Source organism: Ursus maritimus, unplaced genomic scaffold, assembly GCF_017311325.1.
Source record: "Ursus maritimus isolate PB19 unplaced genomic scaffold, ASM1731132v1 scaffold_3, whole genome shotgun sequence".
Taxonomy (NCBI): domain Eukaryota; kingdom Metazoa; phylum Chordata; class Mammalia; order Carnivora; family Ursidae; genus Ursus; species Ursus maritimus.
This window is the reverse complement of record NW_024425563.1, coordinates 13249780-13274266: the sequence shown is the minus strand read 5'-3', so window position 1 is coordinate 13274266 and position 24487 is coordinate 13249780. Positions and strand designations below refer to the sequence as shown.

Here is a 24487-nt window from a genome sequence, read left to right as displayed (position 1 = left end):
CCCTCTCCTCCCTTCGCCTGGCCACAGTCTCTCGGGCGTCCTGTTCCCAGGAGGTCAGGTTATGCAGGCCCTGCTGAGCCTCGGAGTGGCCAGAACTTGCCTCCCAGTAGCTGGTAATGGAGGCTTACTTGTCTCTGGCCGGCCTCTGGTCTTGCGTTGGTCTGATGGGATTCCCGTGGAATATCGTGGGCCAGGGTTTTTATCCAGGCTGATGCTTCATCAGTCTCTGAAAAGGGAGGGAATCTCTCGTGTTGTGTTGTTCACAGAGGAAGCCCCAAATTTGAGAATGATGTGTCAGGCAGACAGCCCCCTAGTTTTAATCTTTGTTTTAGATGTTGAACTGATTCGGGGGAAACATCTCCCCGAGAAGGCCTTATTCATGCCACAAACGTTTGCTAAGTGCCAGACTGTACTGAGCACCGTGCAGGCATTGGTCCCATGAACATCAGTAAATCACAGCCCCTGCCCCATTGCAGCTGCAGGCCTGTTGGCCAGAGCATCATACCATGATTCTTGATATCTCTTGTTGGGGAGGTTGTTTGCAAAAGTGACTTGTGTGCATCAAATTTTAACAGGGCCTAATAAACACATAAAAAGTAATTCCTCGGGTAACACCAAACTGGGTACTTAAGAGGAAAAAAATTTACCATGTCCTGAAGATTTATATAAAAAATACCTAAAGTATTCTAAAACAGAAAACAGGCTTCATTTGCTAATGATGAAAATTTCTCAGATACTTTAGTGTGATCACATAATTTTTAAAAGTCTGTTCATCTGATGTAATTTGTAAGTCTTGGATGATTTATACTTTGGGGACCACTCTCTTGTGTTAATCCACTGAAATATTGTTTTGATATATATTAATATTTCTCTGAAGAAGGAAATGCATTCTACGGTAGTTCCATTCTGGAAGATGTGGTACGATTTTCTGAGTCTTTTTTTTTTTTTTTTTTTTTTGCCCCTGCTGTGTTTTGTTCTCTTCAACTATTAAATGGTGATGCCAAGGTGAAAATGATGTTCTTATCTGCAAAGTCTTTGAGGCCCACATGGAAAACAGTTCTTACTGTCCCTTAATATTATAATGCAGGTTTGCTGCTGTTTTAAAATATTATCTGTGAGAATTGATGTTCTTTGATTTAGAAGAATGTTGAAATTGATCAGAAAAAATAGCTAATTAAAAAAAAGTCAATTGTTTAAGAATGACAAGCAGTGGGTATGGTCTGTTTGGCTAGTCAGATATAGGTGAGGGAAGTCCAGAAGGAGAATCCATTTTCGTGTTTGTTTTGTAGCTTCTGTAGAATGACTAGGGATTTTAGCTGATTCAGTTATGAGTGTGTTAATACTACAAACATCACAACTGCTTCATGGTTAGGCTTATATTAGAGCAGGGTGACCCATTTGGAGCTCTACAACTTTGTGAAGATGTGCAGGATATTAGAGAATTCCAGGAGAGAGTAACTTGGTTTGGATTTAGAAGTAGGAAAGCAAGAGAAAACAGAATCATTTCTGAGAAGGGGTGACTGTAACAATATTCAGATTCTCAGATTCGTGAGGTGTTAGGTCATTTTGTTGGTGTCCACTTTCATTCCAATTGAAATGGTAGGAAGTTAGCAGAAACGTGAGGAAGAATTCATGTTAATAATGACTGATAAACAGTGGTAGGACTTGCTGAAGGACATTCTCGCTTCATTTCCTTTCTTAAACGTTTCTTGCAACAAGGTGGGTTGGGTATCCTTCTGTCTGGCATTGGTTCACTCCACTTGGAAAAAGGGGGATGGAATCCATGGCTTCTGGTGGTTCCTTTGAGGGTTTGATTCCATGTTGCTTTGCCTGGCAATCCGGCTAGAGAGGTTGACTTGGTCTGTGCACCAGAGAGATTCGTTACCATAGTGACATGTTCTTCCGGTGAAGCTGGAAACACAGTGACAGGGAAAGGGATAGGGGAAGAGTGTATAACATTTTGACTTTGTATCGACTGATTTTTAATTGCAGCAACAGAAAATGGACACGGCACAGCAGGGGGATTGAATACACTGATACCCAGAGTTGGCAGAGCATTGTATTTCACTTGAACTAATGGAGATGCTGTTCCCCATCACCCAAAATACAGCAATCACTGTCAGCTGCAAACACCCGCTTACCAGGGCCGTTTCTGTCCATTTGACATTCTTGTTAGGTATTATTGAGATAGATGGCATGCCAGCCTTACAAATCTTAAGGGACTTAAGGTCACTATCTTCATTTTTAACCTCAAAACATAATCTGTGAAAGCTAGATCTTCTCTTTTCTAAGCAACAAGAGACATGTTTTGGAAATAAGTGTATCTTGTGTTAGTAGAATTCACAAGCAATTCCAATAACATAGAACATAATTTCTAGACTTAATCAGCATTCTTCCTAGATTGGCAGATTTTGGAAGGAAGTCAAAAAGAGAAATTGATACTTATCTCATAGTTTTCATTAGTAGCCTCAAAAGATACGTTAGTCCTTTGTCTTTTGGGGGAACATCTTAGATTAAAATTTTGGGAGATACGTGTTGGGTGAGGGGAAAGGGAAACCAGAGGAAAAAAACCTGAGTAAAATCTGTCAGTATTATGGGAAAACTAGAGATTTATCTAAATGATCATACATCTCCGCGTAACTCAATCATTTGTCAAATCAGTGTTCATTACATTTGAAAGTGCCGTTTGTACATTTTAAAATAAAACAAAACTACATAATAAGAAAACAAAAGTCAAATCTATATCTGATTTGAAGATGAAGTTCTTTGGATGCATGTTTTCTCTGACATCCATTTCTTCGACACCCACTGCCATGACTGTACCAACAAATGTGCATCTCTGGTCACTGTATATGTATTTGTTTGATTGAACTGTAAGTTCCTGAAGGGTAGGAAAGAAAAGCATTTGTAAAATACATTGACCGGATGCTTAGTCCTTGGGAAATATACAAATCAGGGTCACAGAATTGTATCCATCAAGAGCTTCTTCTAATTGTAGAACACTTGGGTGGGAATCCAAATAAAGGATTAGTCAGAAAATTGTGATGAAAAAAAAATGAACCAGGGTGGCTCCCAGGGCAGGTTAATATTGCAACAGATGCTACATAATTTAACAAGGAAGATTTTTTTGAGCAAAAAAGTTTTGCTAAGGAATAAGGGAAACAATACTTTTTTTTGGAGAGTGTATGTCACTGAATAGACCTATATCACCCACAATCATTATTTTTCACATTAGGTAAGATTTTAATGATTTCCTTCTTGGAGGTAGGATTGGGTTGAGGGTGTACCAAGGATAGATCACCCTTGAATTCCCATATGACTGTGTCCGTAATCAAGTCCTCTTGTCTTCTTGCTTTTCAACCACGTCAGTGTCTCCCTAGTAAGTCACTGCTAGCGCGGGGGACAGATCAATGACAGGATCAGTTTCTGAAATCCAAGAGACTTCCAGACCCTTAAGAGGAGCAGCTACAGGTAGGATTTTGTTCCAGGGAACATTTCTGTTCTTTGATTTGTACTGAAATGTTATATTGATATGGCTTAAAATAAATAGACCTTCAACTGAGACTCTAAGAACTTTTTCATTATTTGGAAATAGGCCTTATAAGAGAATTTGGTCTATATAATCAGGGAGTGGTTGTCCATAGACTGAGGCTTATTTTAACAAAACATTGCATATATTCACAAATGAATAATGTGCACAGCAGACATTTACTGCACATAGATTATGTGACGGGCTCACATCACAAGAGCGCAGCGATGAATAAGACCTGGTTCTTACAAATTCCCCCAGTCTGTTAGCGTCACGGGGGATACATGACAACTACAGGGTGATGAGAGCAGCAGAAACAGATGCGGAGAAGCACAGAGCAGGCTGTGATGGATTGTGTTGGCAGTGGGGTGAGGTGAGGCGGGAGGGGGTCGGGGAAAGTTGCCTGGAGAAGGTGAAACCTGAACATAATTTTCATGAAGTTGGGAGGTGGATGGTGAGGAAAGGGCATTTCAGGCCAAGAGGGCAGCCTCTGCGTAGCCATGGGGGTGTGAAACAGCAGTCTGGCCTCATGAGTGTTGACTGCTGAAGGGAGGGACAGGAGCAGAGCGTCGAGCTGGAGAGCGAGGAAGAGCCAGGTCCAGGAGCCTGGGACTCTGATCCCAGGCAGCTGTACTGCTCAGTAGGGTAGCCACTAGCCATAAGTGGCTGTTGAAATTTTAAATAACCAGTATTCAGTGAAATTAAAAATTCATTTCCTTAGTTGTGTTGGCCACATTACAAATGTTCATGAGCCGCATGTGGCCAGTGGCTATCGTATTAGACGGTGCAGATTAGAGAACATTCCTATCATCACAGAAGGCTCCATTGGACAGTGCTGCACGGAGCCTAGAGCCTCTAGAAAGAACAGGCACGTACTTCGTTTCAGGTGAGGATAATTAAACATGATAACTTGAGCTTAAATTTAAGTATATTGTTCTATGCTTGAAGAAACTTTGCTCCTTGAATGTTTTGGGCAGAAGTTTTGAGTTCATGGTCAGTTACACTAAATCTATAATATATGCATTTTCCATCTTTGACTCACAGAATTCTCACATGCTTCTCTGTTCTCTCCTCACCCTCTCTCAACTCCATTAAAAGAAACTTGCATTGTTGCCTGGGCGGGGAGGATTAATAATAATAATTGCCAAACTTGATGCCAGGTACTCCTCTAAGAGTTTTACATATCGTAGCTAATGTATTAACACTTGAGGTGGGTGTTACTATTTTTTTCCTCGCTATTCTACAGTTGAGGAAACTGAGGCGTATGCATGTCAATGAACTTGCTAAGTCTCATGATGAGGAAGTGAAGCTGCCAAGATTCGAATTCTGGCTCCACGTTTGATGACACCCACCATACTCTCTTGTCACCATAGAGTCTGCTGGGGCAGGGGTGGGATGGAGAAGAGGCCAGTATCTTGATCCTCAAACTGGAAAAGAAATAGGAAGTTAATTTTAGAATCTCACCCAGGGGAGATCTGCTTGAGGACTGACTTCAGCTTAGTGCCGAGGAGGAAGATCATTTTAAAGTGGTTCACACACGTTGCTTCGAGACCCGCTGACAGAAGCTCACACACACTGTTATATGATTTTTGAGTATCTATTTTGTTCACTGTGGTAGATCCTGAGGTTAGAGCCATGAAGGACATACTCATTCATTCTGCAAATATTAATTGAGAGCCTAGGGACTGGGCATCATGGAGAAACTTACATTCCGGGAGGGAGAGACAGATGATAAATACATACATATGAAATAAAAATAAGGGGGGGCCTGGCTGGTTCAGTCAGCAGAGCATGCAGCTGTTGATCTTGGGGTCGTGAGTTCGGCCCCACATCGGGCATAGAGCTTACTACAAAAAAACAAAAAAAATAATGGTACTACCTTAAAAATAATGCTACTAAAAATGGTACTACTTTATGCCATAAAGAATAAAAATAATATCTAATGAACTAATCCGTGTAGAACATAATGTGAGGGAGTGAATGCCATGAGGTGTCTTTGCTCTTAGGAAGCATGAAGGGGAAGATGGACAAGTTAGCCCAAAATTAAATGGTTCCATTAGTCTTGGTTTTAAAATATAGGGAGGCTTGACCTGCTTACAGGCAAACACATACAATTACCCATGGTCTTTCTATACAGCGTGTGTCCCCAGGCATGCGCCTTGTGTGTCTGCCCCAAGGTACAAGCGGGTGCACTCAGTCGCACCCTCCTCCTTCATCATGCTGAAATACAGCTAATCAGTGAGAGTTGACAGTTGGGAGCCCTGTGACTCAGTGGACAAGTGCGTGGGTGGGAAGAGAGAGAGAGGGTTGGTGTGATGTGTTTTGAGCACCTGCTAGCCCTCTGCTAGGTGCTGGGGGACAGCAAAGAGGCATCACATGGTTCCTGTCCTGAGGGAACGTAAACTCTAGCTCAGTGACAAATTCCTTGTCATCTGTGGTTGGATCAGGCTCTTCCTCAGAAGATCACATCTATTTCCACTGGATCAGTAATCATCTGGTCAGGGAATTCGTGGTGGTGGGGGGAGTGAGTTCTTTTTATGGAGTCAACAAAGTCAGGAGCCATATTTCTGTTCCAGAAGGTTGGTTTATTTATTCTTTTACTGTAGGGTCGGTAAGGATCAGTTACAGGATCGATTCTGTATATTCCACTTTGGGTTGTCAGTTAAAAATAATTTTTTCCCTCTCTGCTGTTAGTAGGTAATCCTAGATCTTCTGGCAGAATCCTGAACACTCTCTGGGCTAGCTTGACCCTTCACGTGCAGGCATGTGAACATCCAGGAGTTGGAGAGTAAAGTCACAAATATGTATTCAGATGCAGATTCTTTTATAACTGTGTACTCCAAACAGGACACAGAGAGAGGAGGGAGTGCGTGACCTGGGGGATGAGTGGACAGAAAATTGATTTGAACATCTGGATTGGACATCTGCCATTTCTGAGAAATGCATACATTCTTTCAAAGAACGTCGTTTCATATGTAAAATAGTGAGTTTGGATTATATAAACTTCAAGCCCTTTCACACTCTTAACATTTGATGAGAAAGTTAAATTTAGGTGACAGAGAGCAAATAATAGGTAGAGGGTTGAGAAAAGGTGAGCCGGGAGAGAAGGGAAAGCCAGGGAGGAAGGACCCAGAAAGGGACCATCCCGGGATGCTAGCTAGCATCCCCGAAGAAGGGGCGGGAAACAAAGCAGCTCATTTTCTACCGCCATCCAATCATGTAACAAAACTTCCCCTCTTCTCTCATGGTTTGAAATGCCACTCTCCAGATTGGAGTTAAAAATGTAAACACTTTGTGGCGCCTGGGTGGTGCGGTCAGTGAAGCCTCTGACTCCTGGTTTTGGCTTGGGTCCTGATCTCAGGGTGGTGAGATGGACGGGCCAGGGGCTGGGGGTGCTCCCCGCTCCTCCCCCAGCCAGGAGTCTGCGGGAGATTCTCTCTCCCTCTGCCCTTCCCCCCATTCCAGCTCTGTCTCTATCTGCCCCCCTCAAATAAACAAATCTTTTTTTAAAAAAAGTAAACACTTAAGAAACGTGGTGATGGTTACACAACAACGTGAATATCCTTTTTTTTTTTTTTTAAAGATTTTATTTATTTATTTGACAGAGATAGAGACAGCCAGCGAGAGAGTGAACACAAGCAGGGGGAGTGGGAGAGGAAGAAGCAGGCTCCTAGCGGAGGAGCCTGATGTGGGGCTCGATCCCATAACGCCGGGATCACGCCCTGAGCCGAAGGCAGACGCTTAACCGCTGTGCCACCCAGGCGCCCCAACAACGTGAATATCCTTAATGCCACCGAGCCGTGCACTTAAAACTGGCTACGATGATGAATTTTGTGTTATGTATATTTCACTAGAATTAAAATAAATAAATTAATTAAAGGAAATTACAAAACTTAACAGAGAAAGGAACTGCATTACTGGTCAGTGTGTAGAATACTTCAGAGCCAAAGATCTTCATTCATTCAGCACATTTATTGAGCACACAGGTGCTAGGCACAAGCCCAGGTATTGCTTGGGATACAGATGTTAATAAAATAGACAAGATTCCTGCCCTCATAGGGCTTACATTTAAACAGTTTTGAGTATCATATCTTCTTAAAAATTTTTTTGGCTTTTTTTTTTTAAAAACAAAACTTTTAAAGAGCACCAAGATAGAAGACAAGTGAAAGTAATGAATACATCCCTCGGGTCACTTAAAAATCATTGTAGAATGAGGAACACTTGCCTGTATTTTTTCTAAAAATGGCTTTTGAGCTCCAACTACGTCAGGCACCTAACTTGGGGTGGTTGATCCTGAGTGAAATCCATAGTTCCTGTCCTCAAAGAACAAACAAAAGGAGGAAGTGTCAAGAAGACTAATGAATACAAGCCCCAAGATTAGATCTAGGAGAGATTTATATCCTGGGGGCCCGAGTGGCTCTTGAATTTTGGAGCAATTAGGGGAGGCTTTGCACAAGAGGGGATGTTCTTAGAGTTGTTATTTGTGGACGGATAAGGTGAAATCTTAGCCTCATTTAAAAATTACTAATTAATTTTGTTGAGGTAAATCCTTGTCTAGTCTGCCTTCCAACTTCCCTTGTCCCCCAGGCCCCCTAGCCCTTCTGCCAAGGGGCAGCCACTGCTACCAGATTTTATAAATCATATCAGAGATAATATATTCAGCAGTATTTAAAAATAACAGCAAGTATAAATAGGAGTCAGGCAACGAACAGGTGATTCAAACAGGAAAAAAAGTGTATTTTTTAAATAAATTTGTATGCATAGAGATGATGTTTAAAGGCCTTGTTCCAGGAGTCACCAGGAATCTTCTACAGGTGATGTTTATTTGGAGTAGAAGCTGCTATTGGCGTTTGACAGATTTGCTGTTTTATGGGAGACTGCAGTATCTGAATTATTTCAATTGATTTTTTTTTTTTGGCGTCGAAGTATTTTGCCAAGAAAAGGCGATTTACTTTATATTAGGTCATCTTCATAAATTTATATCATTTCCTGCATTTTAAAATGCCCTGCTGTTCTATATTCCGAACCTCACTCTGTTGGACACATTATTTGCTTCAGAGCATCTCCCTTTCAATTCTGGCCTAAATTTCTCTTCATCTTTATAACGGCAATTCTATTTAGGCAAACACAACTCCTATTCCCCAAGGTCCTGGAGTGTTTCATAGACCCGGATGGGTTGGGGTTGTTTTTACCTGAAGAAAGCTCTGAGCTCACATACCCGCTGTATGTCAGCTGACACCACACTGGAGTGCAGCTGGATTCTATCTCAGGAGGCTGAAGACACGCATGACCTTGCAGCCTGGCTGTACTCACGTCCAAGAATGTCTATGGCGCCTCTGCTTGTTACAGCAAAATAAATAAGCAAAACGAAAAAACGTAAGTGTCCATGGGTAGGAAAATGGATAATGAGGCATGGTGTCTATTCATACAATGGAAACTATCGCCCTTTATTTAAATTAAATATACTACATCTCTGTATTTCCAAATAGGTAAACATAAAATTTGAGTGAAAAAAGTAGGATACAGAATGAAATGGGGAGTATGTTGCGGTTTATATGAAGTTAAAAGGTAGATCAAATAACATTAGGCATTGTTTATGGAAACATTATTTGCATGGTATTTATAAAAGTATGCACGGGACCAAGAAACCCAAAATGAAGGATGATGTTTGTGTTTCTCAAGACAGAAAACAAATGGAATTGGGAAGTTGCTTTAGAAACATCTCTGCTATTTCATTTCTTAAAAAACAAAATCTGAAGCAAATGGGGCATACACACGCGTGCACAATCAGGCTATTTGGAAAGTTTTTATGATCCTGACAAAAAAGTTAAAATTTTATTCGGACTGTGTTGTTCAGTGGATAGGAGGGAGGTTCTTTAAGGACGGTTCTTCGAAAACTTTGTTGTTGAGGCAATCTGTGACTGACATTTGTAAGTAGTAGCCAGCAGCATTTAGAGGAGAATCAGGTGACTCCTCACCAGCAGTTTTCCCTGAAAGTAGCTCATGGGGACGGCTTAGCACAAATAAAATTCTGTTTCATTCACTCCTGATGTAGTGTAAGAAAAGGAAATTGAGGCCTTAAAACGATTCCTTTCTGAGATAGAGAGTAATGTACAAGTGACCCCGGTCCTTGTAAATTTCCTACAGCTTGTGAAGAAAAACAAAGAATTTCAAGGGTCAGAAAGGTAAACTAAAATTGATCAGAGGCTGAAATTTGAAGAGATGAGACAGAGACGGTGTGTGGGATGAACCGGAACACCAACATCTGGGAAGGCATTTGAGCCCCTGGGGAGGAACTCAGTATGAACCAGGCGAGGAAGAGCTAAGAATTAATAAGAAAGGACCAGAACTGCACTTTCTTTTTCCAGAAGTTTTCTTATCCCTTTTCAGACTGAGTAGAGAATGTTGGTTGGTACAACTTGAAGTAGTTTTATTATTGATGAATATGGTTTGGATTCTTCATTCTTAAAATTATGAGGGTGACTTTAGCCAAGGGCCCCTCTGTTACTATGTTTCCACTCTGTTTGGACCAACTACAGCTGTAGCAGCAAAGGCCCGTCGGAACTATAGCAGGGGTTCCACTTTCAGCCGATAATGCTTTAAAACACCAAAGCTGGGTCTGAAGTTACTAGGGCACCCTGAGTGTCCCACGGGATTTCGGGGGTGTTGATGTAGAGTCGGCGCCCTGCTTATGTTTCAGTAACCGTTGGGCTGACGAGGTGCCCACGCGCGGCTTTGGGCAGGTCTGCTTCCGAAGGTCCCAGGTGATGGTGAGCCGCGGTGTTCCTCGTGCTCAGCGGGAGGTGGACACAGCTGGCGCTGCCTGTCCTGCCTTAGGGGAGCGACCTCCCACTCTGGGAAAAGCTGGCCTCTGCGTCTCCAACCTCTCCCCGGCTCTCCCTCCTCCCTCAGTGTGTTAGCACAAAGGAAACGGAAGGTAATCTTGCTCATGTGTGGCCTGGCTTGCTTCCCTTCCTCACCTCTTCTTCGGTGCTCTTCTAGGTCCCTGACTCTAGGTCTCCTCCCCCTTCCCCGGGGCTGGGACTGCTCCTTCTTTTTCAACACTGGGCCTCCTCTGGCTGTGGGGGCAGTATTCGCTCCTGGACATGCTTCTACTTTTTCTTTTTCTTTTTTTTTTAAGTTTATTTATTTATTTAGTAATCTCTACACCCAACGTGGGGCTTGAACTCACCACCCATAGACAGCTAGACTCCCCCTCGACCTCTGCTCTTCCGTCTCTGTGGCTGGCTCTTCTTTCTCAGCCTGCGTGGGGTTCTCCAGTGTTCCATTCTCCTTGAGCGTCCTCTTTCATGCTTGTGGCCCTGTTCACCCCCAAAGCTCATGACTTGCTGCCCCGGGAATCTCTCACTCAGGCCTAAGATCCAAACGGCTCGCCTGCAGGTATCTCACTTGGATATTCCACGGGGCCACAAGAACCTGCTTTCTCGTCCCGCGCCCTGGAATCCTTTCTTCTTCCTTTTCCTCCATCCCTGCCTCTCTCGTTGCCCCCATCCTGTTCCAGCATTGACGCTGCGGGCTGGTCCCCAGGACCTGTGCTTGTGTGGTGCCCTCTGGTTTCCTGTTCTGTAGCTCATCTGTCCTCACTGCTTTCTATTTGGAGTGATTTTTCTTAAACAGAAATCGAATCCTGTTACCACTTCGCTCAACATCCTTCAGTGGCTCCCCACAGCCTATCAGTCAGGATCAGATCTGTAATCTTCACCTTGGCACGTGGGCCTCCCAGGTCTGGCAACATGCCCCCCGCCCCAGCTGTGCATCTCCTACTTTTGCATGCTTTGCTCAATACCAGCACGCTCTCCTCCAGCCCTGATGCAGGACTCCTGGGCCCCCAGACAGGTTAAGCTATTTTATGCCTCAGGAACTTTCGCTTATGAAGCTTCTTCCTTTGCCTGGAAGTCCCTGTTCCTCCCTGCTCGCCCCCACCCCCAAGTCGGCCTGGTTAACACATGCTTACCCTTCAGCGATCCTTAAGGCCCCCTCCTCCTCATCCTGCTTGTTGTTCTGCCCTCCTCCTGGGCCTCTGTCACACAGCAAACACTTGCTTCCTAGCACCAGTGACATTTTATTTCCCCATATGTTTCCCTCCTTTTTGAGACTATTTTTGCACTATTTCGTATTCATCTTTTTATCCGCAGCATTTTGCATAATGCATGGGCCATAATAGGTATTTAATACATACTTGTTGAATGAATGAAGGTTTATCTCAGTTAATGCAGTCGATCTGGAAATCTTATTTAACAAAGAGCCATAATTTCATTGGACCAGGGAGACTCACTATTAAAAGGAAGCCTGCTGTGAATTGTTCTGTAATGCATATGATAAACTTCAATTTATTTCCTTTGTGAGGGTTCGTATTTTCTTAAAGCACCCGTATTTCTGACTCACAAGAGGAGAATTTCCGTGTTTCCTGGATTTGACCTCTTCATTGTGATCCTGCACTTTTTCTCCTCTTCGTGCCTTTCCTAGGCTGGTGCTCCTTCCCAAAACATGGTAGACGAGGAGAAGCTATCTCCATTCTTGTTCCTATCATGGATGGAGGGATTTCCAAATTTACCTCTGGGTCTGGCATTTGTGGCCATTCCCTCAGGATATTTTTCGAGGTTTTTCAGTGTCTGTCATTAGGACTGTCTTCAGGCCGGCCTCCCTCTCAACCACCTTTTGAGGGCAGCTTCCTTGAATCTCCTCTGATAGTGATTTTGGTCGGATAATGACCTGGAAATAGAGGCTGTGCCTCTGTAACTGCCTCCCCTCCGGTTCCTACCTCAGTTCACTTCTCATGACTTTCAATGGGAGTGGGTCCGCGGTGCTGGGAAAACATGGTAAGTATCTGTCCCCAGCCTGGCCCGCCTGGCACCATTGTGGTTGGTGAGCAACGTTGCTCATGGAAAACCATCCATGTCCTACAGGGGGGTTTGGGGGCAGAAAGACGAGGGGGCCAACCGACCCATCTTTGCTGATGAAGACCACCGAGTCCTAGGTCAACAATGGACGAGACAGCTGTTCACTTCTCAGAGGTTTCTTTTCCAAAATGACCATGACTGCTGTTCTGGCCGGGTCATCTCACAGTGAAGGTGTGCAGGACTTCTCCCTCAGCCATACAGTCTGCTCAGGGCAGAGCCCATTGCCGAGTCATTCAGATCAGTAGAGTAATTAATTCTCTTGCTTTCAGCAGATAAATATAGATACAGCCGCATTGCTTGGCTCTCTCAACTAGGTTAAATAAATGATTCATGTCAAGGAAACATTTCCTATGACCACTCTAATTCCTGGATTTATATTAGTTAAATCTGTACTGGGTTTAAGCTAGAAAACTGATTTCCAACACCTTCTGCCCAAGTTGTACAAAGTGCTCAGATAAAAAATTTAGATTGTACTTTCAGCAGTAACCATTGGGTAGGAATTCCAACAAGACTGGCATTTTGAAGAGCTGGATTAAGTGTAAAAAATAATGATAAAAAGTATTGATGAGCTATATACCATCTCGAGTGTCATAAAAGGGTGGGTAACCCTTACTCTAGAAAACTGTCTTTTGCCGTCTATGTTTATTTTAAAACCTGTAGGAACTCAGAGGTTTATTTCAAACTGGAAGGTGGCGTTTCATCTCTTTGGGTCAGCAGAGTCGTTAACATTTCAGAGGAGGACGTTTATGTTCCTATGCCAGCAGCATGCCCGTATCAGCTTTTATGACCCATATCCGTAGTGGCGTGGTGGCTGGCTGGGCGCTTGTAGATCAGTAAGCTGCTAAAAAGGGAGCTGTATCAGAGACCATAACGGCTTCTTCACAGAAAATAGATCGTCTCCAGGCAGTGAAGTGCATTTAGGAACAACAATGATATCCCTGTATTGAGATCTTTATTATTTAGAAGAATGAAATGGGCTCTCTCAGGGTGATGAGTCCTGTAGTAAAGACTTTGGCATACCATACTTACAGTCCAGGAGGCTTGTGTCCACTGTTGTAGCTGCATTGAAAACACACTCAGTTGTTTTAATGGAAGAATTCCCAGATGGAGAAATACAGGATCAATTCCCTTGGCCTCACATACTATGGATTGCGGTGGTTCTTGATTGTCTTATTAATTAAAAGAAAATCTTCTTGTAATCTGATCACCGATTTTTAAGACACTTGGGTGGGCTTGGGTACAGCATCAGTGAGGAGTTCGGAAAGGTAGAGGCCCTAAACACAACATGATGTGGGGCGGGCTTGGAGGGGGTAGAAAGGTACACAAGGCAGCACAAAGCTCCTTAGCTAAGGTTCTTGACTTGCAGACACATAGAGCTGAGTGTACTTATGTCCTGGTGATGTCCTGAGGATATGGTATCCGAGAGGAGGGTGACGTTTTCCAGTGGGGTAACAATTTTTCACTCTGCTTCTCCTTCCTGATGCAGGAGTAAATAATACGAATTACATATTCATTTATTCAAGAAATATTTGGTGATACTTAACATGTCATTATTTGTCCTGGGGATTAGGGCACAGTAGTGCACCAAATATACAAACTTCCCTGCCCACGTGGAGTTTATATTCTGGTGAGATAATTAAAAAGTAAATAAATAAAATATGTAATATGTTAGACAGTGATTAGTGCTAAGGAGAAAAAAGAAAGCATGGAAACGGATAGGAAATGTGAGGAGGCGGGGTTGAAATTGTAGATGGCATGGCCAGGGAGGCCCTCACTGAGAAGGTGGCTTCTGAGTAAAGAGGGGATGGGGGAACTTGTTTGGGGATATTTGGAGGACAAAGACTTCAGTCAGAGGAGCACAAGGGCAATGGCCCTGATGTTGGAGACACAGTGAGGATTACAGAATGGCTGGCAGTGGGAGCAAAGAGGGAGCTTGTAGTAGGATAGGTCAGAGCAGTAAAGAGCCACCCCACATGGGGTTTGAAGGTCATAGGAAGGAGTGAGATGGGAAACCATTGTAGGTTCTGAGAAGAGGAGTGGCATGATCAGACTTACGGTTTCAAGGTTCACTTGCGTTGCTGAGCTAATAATAAATTATAGTGGGGCTTGTATAGAAACGGGGAGCAGCCAACAGAGATGGTGGCTGGAGATGGGAGAAGACACTGGATATGTTTTGAATGGCAAACTACTAGGATGGGCTGATGGATTAGATACAGGGTGGAGGAAAAAAAGAGAAGTCAAAGATGGCACCAAGTGTTTTCACCTGAGGAGCTGGTGGAGTGTGTTGCCACTAGTGTCCACAGTGGCCAAACTATGGGAAGAGCCCAGATGTCCATCGACAGATGAGTGGATTAAAAAGCTGTGGTATATATCAATACGATGGAATATTACTCAGCCATCAAAAGAAATGAAATCTTGCCATTTGCAGTGATATGGATGGAACTAGAGGGTATTATGCTAATCGAAATAAGTCAGAGAAATATAAATACCATATGATTTCACTTCTGTGTGGAATTTAAGAAACAAACAGATGAACATAGGGGAAGGGAAGGAAAAATAAAATAAAATAAGATGAAAACAGAGAGGGAGACAAACCATAAGAGACTCTTAGCTCTAGGAAACAAACTGAGGGTTGCTGGAGGATAGGTGGCTGAGGGGATGGGGTAACAGGGTGACGGGCATTAAGGAGGGCACTTGAAGTAATGAACACTGAGTATTGTATGCAACTGATGAATCATTAAAATCTACCTCTGAAACTAATAATACAGTATATGTTAATAAAAAAATATGATGGATAGGACTGTAGGAGGATCTTGATTTGGGGATCCACTATATTGGGTATGATAACCTTCGAGATACCTTTCAAATGGTCAAGTGGAGATATCAACAGTTAGTTGGAAATACCGGCCTGGGTTCAGGGAAGAAGTCTCACTTGGGATGAGTCTTCAGTGTCTAGTATTTAAAGTCGTGAGAGCGAATGAGATCACCTAGAAAGTGACTGCAAGTACTGAAGAGAGAGGTCCAAAGATTAAGTCCTGGGGCACACTGACTTTACAGAGCTCAGGGAGGTGAGGGGGCTCAGCAACAGGTACTGAGAAGAAAGAGCTAGGGTAGTGAGAGAAAAAGTAGGAAAGTGTGGTGCCCTGGAAGCCAAGGAAAGCCCGTGTGTTAAGGGAGAGGAGGTGAGCAGTTGTGTGCAAGGCTGCCAGTGGTCAATAGGATGAGGCAGAGACTGAACTTTGAACTCACAACGTGGAGATTTTTGACTTCAGTGGTGGCTACAAGAGTGAATGGGATGAGGGGAGGAATAGGAAACAATGAGTTCTGATAACTCTTTAAAGGATTTTTGGTGTAACAGTAAGGAGAGAGATATGGTAGTTGGACTGAGAAGGTTCCATTAAGAGAGACTTAAAACTGTCTTTTTAAAGATTTATTTGTTTTAGAGAGAGTGTGTGCGCTTGAGTGGAAGAGGCAAAGGGTGAGGGAGAGAATCTCAAGCAGACTCCCTGCTGAGCATGGAGCTGACCCAGGCTCAATCTCATGGCCCTGAGATCATGACCTGAGATCATGACCTGGGCCAAAACCAAGAGTTGGTCGCTCAACCGACTGAGCTACCCAGGTGCCCCTCTTTTTTTAAAATTAGAGAAGTAATAGTATGATTGTAGGCTGATGGGATGACCTGTTAGGGACAAAAGTGATGGTACAGGAAAAAAAAGAGGGAAGAATTGCTGGAGTTATTGCTGGAAAAGGTTGAGGCAGAAAGGAAGGTAGAGAAAAGGGTAGAAAGAAAGGGGTGTGGCCCAGGGAGAAACACATGTTTTAGATGAACCAGGGCACAAAAATCCAAGACTATTTTTTTTTTCTTTCTTTTGTTTTGGGTGGTGGGCATTATTTAGTTTTTTTATGTAAGGAAAAAATAGCATAACAGGGTTTTTAAAGGTCACCTTCCTAAGTCTATCCCCAAATCTGGATACCAGGCAAGAAAACATTTTAATTTTTTTAAAAAAAATTTTTATTTAGTTGTTTATTTTTTGCATTTCTTTTTTTTTTTTTTTTAAGTTTTTGCTTAAATTCCGGTTAGTTAACATATAGTATAGTATTAGTTTCAGGTGCAGGACTATTTTTCTTTTCTTTTTTAAAATTTTTCTCTTTATTTTTAAGTAATCTCTACACCCAATGTAGTGCTTGAACTTGAAACCCCGAGATCAAGAGTAGCATGCTCTACTGACTGAGCCAGGTGTCCCAGGATTATTTTTCTTGATGCAAGTTATCAATCATCTTGCTCCCTCTACTAGCTTGTGGAATAATTTGAGCTAAGACCTTTCAGCTTCTTGAAGGAGAGTTTCTATAGCAGGTCAGCATCTTATTGTCAATGAGCATTTAATGGGAGTTTGTCAGAAGAAAGCAGGATTGGAGAGTGAAGTCCATTCTGATTATGCATGTTGCCTTTGCTTTCTGCTTTATATAAGAGGAACTGGTCAGAGTCGCCTAACTGTTCGGCACCAGATGGCGGGTGATTGGTTGGACATTCTGAGACATTTTGCCCTCAGGTGTTAGAGGGAATGTGATGCGTTGTCTCTTGAAGTATGGTGCTCTGAAAAGTTTTAAAAGATTTTATTTTTTAAAGACAGGAAAGCTCATCCTTAAACCTCTCTTAGTAGGTGCTGTAGGACCCTTTAGCCAATGGGTTCTGCATTTTTCCATTTAATAGCATCACTTTAATGAGAATCTTAGGGTGCTTTGGCTCTGATGACATTCAGGTCATTTTTGAAATAAAGCTGCCTTATTTTCAGGCTGAATAGCCACATTCGTGCCTTGTCATCCTAAAAATGCTGCACTGTGTCTGCATTTCAAAGCCACTGATTAAATGACTGAAAACCTATGGTGGTGCAGAATTAGTCGTCTTTGTCCATTATATTGTAAGTTTCTCTGGAAAACAAAGTCCACGAATTTCTGGTAGCCTCTCAACAACAACTATTGTGTATGATTGGTGTAGGAATTAAAGTCACAAAATCTTCCTTTCCCGGTGAAGAAAAGAGCCTGGATGTTGTGCAAAAATTATGAGCCATGTTGATAGGCAGTCACTTGTCTGCATGGTTTTTGAGAAAGTGTGGAGGTCATTAGGATTTTTTATTTCTTCCTTGGAGATTATAAGGACTCAAAATTCTAAGAAAAATTGTAAGTTCTAGAAACAAAGAATAACGGGTGCAAGTTAGTGGAGCAGGTGGTATATAATTTCACCTTTGCCTCCTACTCCGAAATAGAAGGAAACTCGGTCCCAGTTTGGAAACCATGTGAGAAATGGCGTTCATTGCTACCCATAATTGTACCTAGCTTTTGACTTTTTTCCTTACCCTTCTGGTTTGTGATTCCATCTGTAAGCACGTAGGTTCTGAATTTCCATAAAATGTCTTTCAACGTTCATGTCATGACCAATTTTATTTTTTCAAGTGCTTGGAAATTTTTTAGCTTGTGATTTTTCCCCGTTGGGTTATTGGCACTTGTCCCCACAACTGTCGCAGTAATAGGCTTATTCCGTATGTTGCCGTCCTGCCTAATCTTCTCTCACCTACTTGCTCTCTCTTTCAGTAGCTGCTTATTCTCTCAATCACATCTTTTCATCAATACTTTTCTCCCCCCACCAATCAAACCCTGAGCCACCTCGCCAATATGTGGGGCATACAGAGTAGGTATGATTATTCCCATTTTACACACGAGGTGCCTGAGACTCAAAAAGTTTATCATCTGTTGCCTGACTAATGAATAGTGAAACTAATCTGGGACCATTGCCTTTTTCCATGTTCGTTCCACCCCCCACAGTCCTGGGTGCTGCCTCATAGTGCTGGGTTGTATTAGAGATGCTCCTGTGTATTTTCCTGTGTTGTCCTCCTACCTCTCCTTTATCATCGCATCTGGAGGAGTGACCAGAGGGGTGAAGGGAAGTACAAGTGCTAATGGTGGCTCCGGACAACCAAGCCATATCTCTCCAATGGCATTGGCAGCCTCTGATGGGCAGAAACTCAGAACTGCATCCCATACACCATGATTAACCTCTTGCCCAGATTCTTGTTTTGAGTGCTTGTAATTGGTTTTCCCCCAGACTTGAGGGGGAAATAGTTTGATAGAATAGTATTCCACTTTAAATATTTTGTTATACTATGCTTTAAATTTACTTTAGGTCAAATGATTGCCCATCGAACAAAGAGTGGCTGTCTGTTTACCAGACTTCTCTCTCTTTCCTTGTGGGTACCAACCAGACTATTTCCTCCACACCCTCTGCAGTTAGGTGTGGCCATATGACTGAGTTGTGACCAGTGATATGTGGTTATAGGTAATATATTCCACTTCCAGGTCTGTCCCATAAAATCCTCCTGTGTGATCCCCTACTTTCTCTCTTCTTTCTTCTATTTGGATGCCTGCAATCCAACAGTGACATTGGGAAAGCCAAGAATTGAAGATGACAAAACTTTGGGAAGTCTGAGTCTCTGAATGACAGGAAATGGTTGTCTCCCCTGTCTTGCTGGTTGGTTGGACTTTAGTGAGCAAGAAATAAACTTCTTAGGTAAGCCCCTGGGATTTTAGAGTTTATCTGGTAAAGTAGCTAGTATTTCATTATTTACTCACGTATATAATAATATAATGCATCTCTTCTCAACTCTAATGTGAAAACCTATATTACAACTACTATTAAGACAACATGTAAACTGTTTGCACCTAGATTAGCACAATAAACGATAGATCCTTCTACTGATACTAGCATTGTCATAGAGTTTCATTTTTAAATTTATCTGTATGCATTTATAACAAGATTTGAAGAAATAAAAGATTAGTTCAGTACTTTTCCTCCAAATTTTTAGGTATTGTCAAAGATTGCTTAACTTAATTGTGCTTATTATTTCAAAGTTGAAGAGAACCCACTCAGCCTTGAGCCTTTTGGCCAATAGAACTCCGTGGGAGTCTGTCCATGGTCCTGAAAAATTTAGTATTTTCATCATGTTAAATTTGCAGCCTTCTCCTTCAAATCTCATTATCCTTAGTGTATACAGTATTTCTCCTTACAGAACTTATCCACCAGACATTTAGTATTCTCCTAAAACAACCAGACCTTCCTTTTATCTCAACTTGCCAAAATTTTCTTTTCATGATGTTTTTTTAAAGTAGGCTCCACACCCAGTGTGGAGCCCAATGTAGGGCTTCAACTCCCAACCCTGAGATCAAGACCTGGGCTGAAGAGTCAGACACTTAACCAACTGAGCCATGCAGGCGCCCCTCTTTTCGTGATTTTCTATTCTGATTCATGACATTAGCAAAAGAGCTCCCTGCTGCAAGTTCCCTTCCCCCAAATAGGAATGCCTGTGACTTTTTCCCAGTCAAGAGGCATCTCTCCAATTTATTACCTCTTCTATTCACTCACTTGAAGTTATGACACTTGAGACTTTTGATATTGAAAAATTTCCCCAATGCTAATGGGAGAATGTTCTTCTAACCCTAATCACTTATACCAGATTAAATACAGAACTGCTACCTGAAAGGGCCTAGAGTTTGAAATCCAGGGCTTATCAGGTTTATCATAATACAGTTTTAAAAATACTTTTGATATCAGCCCAACTTTAAAACATGTATGTGTAAAGTGGTTTGTCTAGGCTCCTGTTTTAAATATCTTCATTAGAGTGTAAGTAGTTAACAGTGTAGAGTTATACTGCTTCCAAATTGTAGCTTCACTGTTTATTGTATGACTCTGAGCAAGATACTTAACTTTTCTAGACCTTAATTTCCTTATCTGTAAAATGGAGATTTTATTTTTAATCTACCTCATAGAGTTATTGTAAGGGTTGAATGAATTCATACAAGTAAGACCTGAGAATAGTTCCTGGCACATGGTAAGTGTTAGCTGTTATTATATTTAAAACTTGCAAGAAAATAGAATGGATTAGACAGGATCATTTATATGTAGTCTCTATATTAGATAATTTCCAAAGTGATCTCTGTTGCCAGAAATGCCTTATGGCATAGAATTTCTAAAATATTTCATATCTGAAAGTCTCCAGCTTGTAATTTCTTGTGGTCTTTGTCTTCACCTTTCAAATGAAGTTTGTTCTTTTAATAATCTCTCTTTGGCCCCCATATTCGTTATCTTGATTTACAAAAACCAAAACCAAACCAAACAAAAATCTGGTTAAAAAAAAAAAAGCTTAAGCAAAACTGTTCAACTCTGCTAAAGTCACCTTGACCACATAGCACCATCAACAGCGGAACCGATCTAGGGGCAGCTGTGAAGTTTGTCTTTGGGGACTCCTGTGTCCCTTTTTGGAATCTTTTCCTTTCTTGATAGAATCCCATTTATGTCAATTAAAACATTTCTCCGTCTTCCTTCCTATCCTAACTCTTCATCTCAAAAAAGAGTCTGAGCAGATCCTTCACTATCAGTTGTAAATGACCAATAAAGCTCAATGGCTGGCCCTTCCCAGAGGAACTTGCTACAGATATGGAGACCCAGCTTTAGGCTAAAGGAATACATTTCTAATGTGAAATTTTAGCTATTAGGCGGGATGAGTATTTTGTGGTCACCATTCTTTTCTAACATTATTATAAGTAGCTACCCTTTTTCACTTTCTTAAAGGTCTGGTTCTGATTGGGGGTTCACACATTAGTTCATTCTGAATTGAATTGTCAGTTTGCTGAATGGACTTAAATGTGCCTAGCAATTTACTTTTAATGAACCATAAGCTGAGGTCTTCAAATAGGGATGCAGGTCAGACTCAGTTATGTTGTAATCTCTTGATTGGGCACAGAAGCTTGACTTGCACTGTTGTATATTCATAGCAAAGCACAATTTCGTATGTATTAACTGTATTAATGTGTTATTGTCATTAATCACAGCCATTGGTGACATTTAATTGAATGAACACTCTGCTAGGTTGAGTCAAAGCATTGGTTCCTACTTCCAGCTCTGCCATTTACCTGGGGTGGCTGCCCCCCTTTGTTTTATAGCTTTTGTCTGTAAAATGAAAATGGTCTCTCTTAACTCAGGCTATGATTATAATCACCTGTGCAGCTTAAAAGTATGCAGATTCCCAGTCCCTAACTCTATAACTTCTAATTCAGTACGTTTGGGTATGCCAGATGTTCTATAATTAAAGGCTGACTTGGGAGTTACTGGATGGGTCCATTTTTAAGGTCTTTGGATATTTCGAGCAGTCATTTTCTCTCTGAGAGTTCTCACTCTGTACTCTGTATAAGTGCAAACACTTATACACATTCCTTCTTCTTGTAGAAGTGTGAGAGATGCTAGCTAGCATTTTCTACAGCCAGCTTGGAGCAGACAGCGGGCTGAATTTTGTGGGGGGTGTGGGAAAACTGATCAGCCTCCTAGATATTCCTGATAGAATCTGGCTTCTAATCATCATGTGTTTGTGTTATTTTAGTTGACATAAATTTACAGAAGTTCCAAAACACCTGTATTCTAACATAAATACATAAAAGCATGCTCAACCAAATAGAAATTATTTTTAGACTATGCACTCTGAAGTTCTGTAGATTTAAGTGAGGGTTGACTGTGTTTGCATGCATGCATATGTCTGTACAGTGTGTGACAATAAGCTGATTTTAGAAAATTATTCCAAAGAAGCATTCCAAAAGTGTTTTGAGCAATGGGAAAATGATGTAGCTCTCAGAAGTAAAGGCATTTCAAAGACAGTCAACATTCGTGTATACGTTTTAATGTTTGTTTAAACAACCAGATGCCTTTAAATAGCCTGGCTACTTTATAAGTAGACAGATTCTGACTTAAGTGCCCTCAAAGCTCTTACTTCATTCCATGGATCTTTGAAAAGGAGAAAAAATTAATTTCCACAGGCTTGATTTGAGTACTTTTCTGAGTTATTAAAATAATCCTTTGAGATGCATTCTTTGGAACATTAGATAAATCACCAAATTATAAGTCTATAACCTGCAAATGTGGGAAAAAAATATTTTGGCTCTTTTGAATCTAATTTGGGTTTGGCAAAAGTTACTCCAAATCTGTTGCCTGTTGTCAAACTCTTGATTAATTAATTAATGAATCACAATAAAATGTTTCATGCAGTCCTTCTGTTTTTCCCTTTAACCTTTAAAAACTGGAAGAATAGGTTTTTACCTCTTTCTGTCTTTTTGCCTGTGTTCATGGGCTAAACATTGATTTCTTCAGCTATAGACCTCACCTGCTGCTTAAAGAGCCTTAGTGGAAATGGTGGAAGGTACAGGTGGAGATGCCCTTGGAGCTTGGGGCACAGGATGTGTTAGCTTCTCTGAGATGGTGGTTCTGGTGGCTTGGAAGCTGCTGTGATGATAACAAGCCCGAAAGAAACATATCTCATGATGTCTTTATGCCTCCTTCTATTTTCCTTACTGACAGCAGCTGGGGAGACTGATGGATGACAGATAGCTCTCTTAGAAATAAAAATATATGTAGCATATTCTGTTACAATGGATTCTAGTAGGTATCAAATATTTCTGTTGTGATGGAGTCTAGTTTTAATGACCGTAATACTAAAAGTTACATTTCCAGTAGGCAGAGAGCTGACGCCCTGCTCTTCCTGAATTAGCCAATGCAAAGGAATAATCTAAATAGGAAGGTCCTCTGTGATCCTCGTCATTACCCCCAGTTTTCTTCTTCTAATTCCTGGATAGTGTGTGTAGGAGTGTGCGTGTGCAGGCTGTACGCTTACCTGTATGTTTGAGTGAATCTTAGTTTTTCAGTAGGTGTGGTTGGGATATTTGGAGGTGAGAATCCGTGAAAAAGAGGGAGGGCCACTGACTAATTGCTACTTGATGGCAGAACTAGAGCACTGTGAAGAGGTTAGCAACCCCTTTTTATTGCCTGCAATGCAGAGATTTGGTAATTAGTATTTTCATTAGAGAGTGTGAATGACTATTGAATGGTTCAGCCAAACAAAGCATTCATTGTATTGGAAAATTTACTGTAATCAGATAGAAAAAGTACTGTTTTGGGGCATCGTCTGTCAGGTTGCAGAAGGAGTTCCACTATCTAGAACTTTTCTCTTATCAAAAGGGGCTTGCACTCATAGGCTTTGAAATGTATGCGTCAGAGTCTCAGTCCATTGGAGCTGCTGTAACAACAATACCAGGGGCTGAGTGGCTTACTCAGCAAAACATTTATTTCTCACCTGGCCCAAGGAATGAGAGAGCTCTCTGGGGTCTCTTTCATATGGGTGCTAAGGCCATTCATGAGACTGTACTCTCATGATCTAATTACTTCCCAAGGGCCCCACCTTCTAAAACCGTTGCGTGTGTGTGTGTGTGTGTGTGTGTGTGTGTGTGTGTGTGTTAGATTTCGACATCTGAATTGGGATGGGGGGGAGGGCACAGACATTTGGTCCATAACAGTCAGTGTTCAAAACATGGTCACTCTGCCAGGGGCCCTGTTGTGTTTATCACGTGTGTGTCCTCTGTAGGGGGTTCCTCTGGCCAATAGCGCAGGGTGTATTTTATTCCATTGATCGGGGCTGGTGCTCAATATATTTCTTGGGAGTTGGGACACTTGTGTTTGGCAGTGGTGTTGCCTGTTGCGGATTTCATTTTGCGAGCTCTCCTACACTGCTGCTATAAGGCCAACAGAAACGTGCTAATTTCTAAGCATATGCAGGTTTCCTGGCATAGAAGATGCTTATGGGGGTTTGCCCACACACCAACTGTCTCTGTTTAGGAGTAGCTGTCCCTCTTTTTTAACCATATTCACACTTTGTCGATCCAGAGGGGTACAGTGTATTTTAATCCAGCCCTAAGGCAGCTCTGTGGCTAGGTTAATTATAACCCTCTCTTGTATTTGTACAGTGTTTTTCTGGCTTAAGGGCGTTTTCACTTATCACAGTTCCTTTGATTTTTTTTCTAAGCTTCCTGTGAGGTAGGCAGGGTAGATGGTATGACTCCATTGTACAGATAAGAAAGTTAAAGCTGATGGAATTAAAAGTGCCAGTGAAGTGGCTAAGGCGGGTGGGGCCAGGACCCTGGAGCCACCATCTGGGACTCTGCCCATCAC

At 41.9% G+C, this 24487-nt stretch overlaps 1 protein-coding gene across 1 annotated transcript in view; it reads left to right on the top strand.

Annotated features, from left to right (window-relative positions):
- TMEM178B (transmembrane protein 178B) overlaps positions 1–24487 on the top strand; it is a 323401-nt gene that overhangs the window by 442 nt on the left and 298472 nt on the right. The window lies entirely within an intron of this gene.